This window comes from Neopsephotus bourkii, unplaced genomic scaffold, assembly GCF_033783945.1.
Source record: "Neopsephotus bourkii isolate Nb327-2 ecotype Australia unplaced genomic scaffold, CSIRO-AGI_Nbou_v1 NB_1729, whole genome shotgun sequence".
In the NCBI taxonomy this organism is placed as follows: domain Eukaryota; kingdom Metazoa; phylum Chordata; class Aves; order Psittaciformes; family Psittacidae; genus Neopsephotus; species Neopsephotus bourkii.
In genome coordinates this window covers 63,543-67,422 of record NW_026902203.1, presented here as the reverse complement: position 1 = coordinate 67,422, position 3,880 = coordinate 63,543, and the positions used below count along the sequence as shown (strand labels likewise).

The window sequence follows — 3,880 nt, the reverse complement described above, 5'->3', positions numbered from 1 at the left end:
TCTTGTTCAACATTTTTGTCGCTGACATGGACAGTGGGATTGACTGTGCCCTCAGCAAGTTTGCCGATGACACCAAGTTGTGTAGTTCTGTTGATACGCTGGAGGGAAGGGATGCCATCCAGAGGGACCTTGACACGCTTGTGAGGTGGGCTGATGCCAACCTCATGAAGTTTAACCATGCCAAGTGCAAGGTCTTACACCTGGGTCGGAGCAATCCCAGGCTCAGCTACAGGTTGGGCAGAGAAGAGATCCAGAACAGCCCTGTGGAGAAGGACTTGGGGGTGCTGTTTGATGAGAAAATGAACATAAGCCAGCAGTGTGTGCTTGCAGCCCAGAAAGCCAACCGTATCGTGGGCTGCACCAAAAGGAGCGCGTCCAGCAGATTGTAGAAGGTGATCCTGCCCCTCTACTCTGCTGACATGGTCTAGTGTGAGGTGTCCCTGCCCATGGCAGGGGGGTTGGAAGTAAATGATCTTAAGGTCCTTTCCAACCCTAACTATTCTATGATTCTATGATCCTGCTCCTCTGCTCTTGTGAGACCTCACTTGGAGTACTGCGTGCAGTTCTGGTGTCCTCAACATAAAAAGGACATGGAACTGTTGGAGCAAGTCCAGAGAAGGGCCATGAGGATGATCAGGGGACTGGAGCACTTCCTGTATGAAGACAGGCTGAGAAAGTTGGGGCTGTTCAGCCTGGAGAAGAGAAGGATGCATGGAGAACTCATAGCAGCCTTCCAGCATCTGAAGGGGGCCTATCGGGATGCTGAGGTTGGACTGTAGGCATAGGACAACAGGTAATGGGTTCAAACTTAAACAGGGGAAGTTTAGATTGGATATAAGGAAGCAGTTCTTTACTGTTAGGGTGGTGAGGCACTGGAATGGGTTGCCCAGGGAAGTTGTGAATGCTCCATCCCTAGCAGTGTTCAAGGACAGGCTGGATGAAGCCTTGGGTGAGATGGTTTAGTGTGAGATGTCCCTGCCCATGACAGGGGTGTTGGAACTAGATGATCTTAAAGTCCTTTCCAACCCTAACTATTCTACAATTCCATGATTTTGTGATATTTGTGTTATCATACAATGTTAATACTAGAGTTCTTGATTCACATTAAGAGTAAGAATTCACTCTACATTCATTTTTGGAAACTTGTGTTAAAATTCTGCTGCTGCAGAAAGCTGATGCCTTTCTTGTTTTACTTACCTTCATACTCTGTGTATTGAGAATGGCTTCATGGCCCAGCAGTGAAAGGAATACATGTTCAATAAATTTTCAGTAAATGAGTGGGTCAATTTGAAATCCGTGTGGTAACAAGCAACAGACTTCTAAAGCATCTCACAGTACAATTTCTAGTTTCTGTTTAATTTTCTAGTGTCAATGCAGTGTCATATAACATGGAGCAGAAGGCAAACCTCAGATAACACGAATGTGCAGACATTCATTTGTATTTGGTTTATAAAGTCGTGTCACAGAGGTAGCTCCAGGGTAAAACTGGAATGCAGAAAAAATGGGTCAGTTGAGACCCCCAACATTTCAAAATGAAGGAGAAAACAAAATCAACACACTATCAAGCTAGTATAATGTAAGTTATATTTTTGGAGAAGAGAAGGCTCCATAGAAACCTCTTATCAGCCTTTCAGTATTTAAAGGAGGCCTACAAGGATGCTGGAAAGGGACTCTTCATCAGGGACTGTAGCAACAGGACAAGTAGTAATGGGCTCAAACTTAAACAGGGGAAGTTCAAGCTAGATATAAGGAAGAAATTCTTTTCTGAGAGGGTGGTGAGGCACTGGAACAGGTTTTCTTCTTGAAAATGGTGGTTATATTTCCCCTTTTCCAGTCATCAGGAACTTCATCTGACTGCCATGATTAACTTGTAGAGGAAGCCCCAGCAGGGAATTCACCACCATTCCCAGCCAACTTGGAAACCTGGATGAGAAATGGCACAATTAGAATAAGAAAACAAAATTTTCTGTGTGGTTGCTTAAGCTTGCTTCAAACATGTATGTCTCAGTTGTGTGTGGGCCAAGCATGAATGGAACATCAACCAGGCCTCCTCAACTCAAGCTCCACCTGCCCTGCCCCTGCATGGTAGTTAGTTCCAGAAACCTGGGGAAATTATCTCTCTCTGCTAAACTGTAACTGGCACAGTGAGGGGGAGCTTGCAGAGAGGCATTCATCTTTATTTGCTTGAATAATTATCTGCTTTGCTTGATGTGCATCAGCTGGCTTTGTGAGTTTGACAAATGTTATTATTTGAAGATTAAATTTTACAAAATAGGATTAGATGAGAAATGGTGTGTAACTGATTAGTGGCAAGCAATGTGAAATTAAAAGGCAGTCAAGTGTATGGAACAATGTTGGTATTTCACCCAGATTCAGTCACATTACTGATTAGACATTTAGGTTATTGAATCCTGAAATGCTTTGACCCTCAACAGAGGACATTCTTCTCTTCCTACCTGCATCTCCTGAAGAGTCAATAAACACAGTGCTTTTTTTCATTTAATCTGTAATTGATTTTAGCAAAAAGAAAAAAAAAAAACAAAACAAACCAACATACAGGAAGGCCTTGTGTAAGAATTAAATCATGTTTCCAAATCACATCATTTGTATTCAGGGAAACTCATCATTTGAGTTGTTCCAGTGTAGATGAATTAATTTGGATTCAACAAAGCACTTACACATGTGCACTAATGAAAGTACCTGCTTAAGTCCAGTTATTTCAGTGTAGCTTAAGGAGATGCTTTAAGTCAAATGCCTTCTCTTGTGGCTTAGCTTAAATTGGAACCTGTGCTTTGGCCATTCTTGTCTAATATTCAACTCATTCAGATTTAAGAACTTTTTTATGACTACTGAAGTGTCGGTTCTGCTGGTCAGTAATAAGCCATCCATTTTGTGACTGTTTAGTAGTGTCATAGCTGATGTGTTCCATGGACACTAACATTGTATAGCATAGGTAATTTTTTTCCTTTTCCTAAGGGATTCACTTACACTTACTGGGCATGGGGTGGATGTGGAAATGGAAAGAATAAAAAGGCTAGCTTTTTTTTTTTTTTTTTGCTTATTTTTGCTATAAAATTTATTACATGATCAGAGTAAATCCCTGGAGGTCTGATTTACTAGTTGCTATAACCCAAGAAGACAGTGGGATTATGTTATAGGCCTAATAGATGTGGTGTATGAAATATGCTAATAAGAGAAAATTGAGATCAGATGCAATATTTTAGCTCCACTTGCATTGATTTGTGCATATGTGGATTCTTTCAAAGGTGAAGCAGAAAAAGGAATGGTAGTGGATGTCCTTGGGTACTCTTGGAGAGAAGCTTGATGAAAGAACAGCCTGTTGTGTAAAGCTGTGCTTGTGTAGATGGGTTTCCTCATTGTATAGTTGACCTTTCTTTGGCTGCAAAACCCGAACGAATAAAATCTCCTACATTGCTGCCTGCATGCAGCCTTGTTCCCACAATGGCTGTGGAGCTGTCAGTTGACTGACACTGATTAGACCAGTGCAAGAAATGCCATGCTAGTAAAAACATGGAATGAGTTTGTTGGACATATTTATTTATTTATATGACATTACAAGTTACTTTTTTACAGTGCCACTAAGGGAAAAAGTACTCGTTCTAAGAAGAAATTTATGTCTGTATTTTCTGGATTACAGAGACTTGCTATTTCCAGGTATTGCTATTTCCCTCATCCTGATTCAGCGAATACTTTCTACCTAGAAAATTACTTCATCATATGTTTAGATAACTTAACAAAGTGAGGCAATAGGGATCAAGTTCAGACTAAAATAGGAAGGTAGGAACTGTTGGTTTGTGTCTAAGTATTATGGTCTCTTTAGAGCCATCTGAGTGTAAACGACATAATACTGTAACAGCTT

The 3,880-nt window shown here is 41.0% G+C and overlaps 1 long non-coding RNA gene across 1 annotated transcript; it reads left to right on the top strand.

Moving 5' to 3' along the window:
• The first annotated feature begins 1,063 nt into the window (after positions 1–1,063).
• On the top strand, positions 1,064–3,676 carry LOC133224850 (uncharacterized). Its single transcript, XR_009728962.1, has 2 exons — positions 1,064–2,085; positions 3,595–3,676. It is a non-coding gene; the product is annotated as an uncharacterized LOC133224850 (long non-coding RNA).
• Positions 3,677–3,880: the final 204 nt, after the last annotated feature.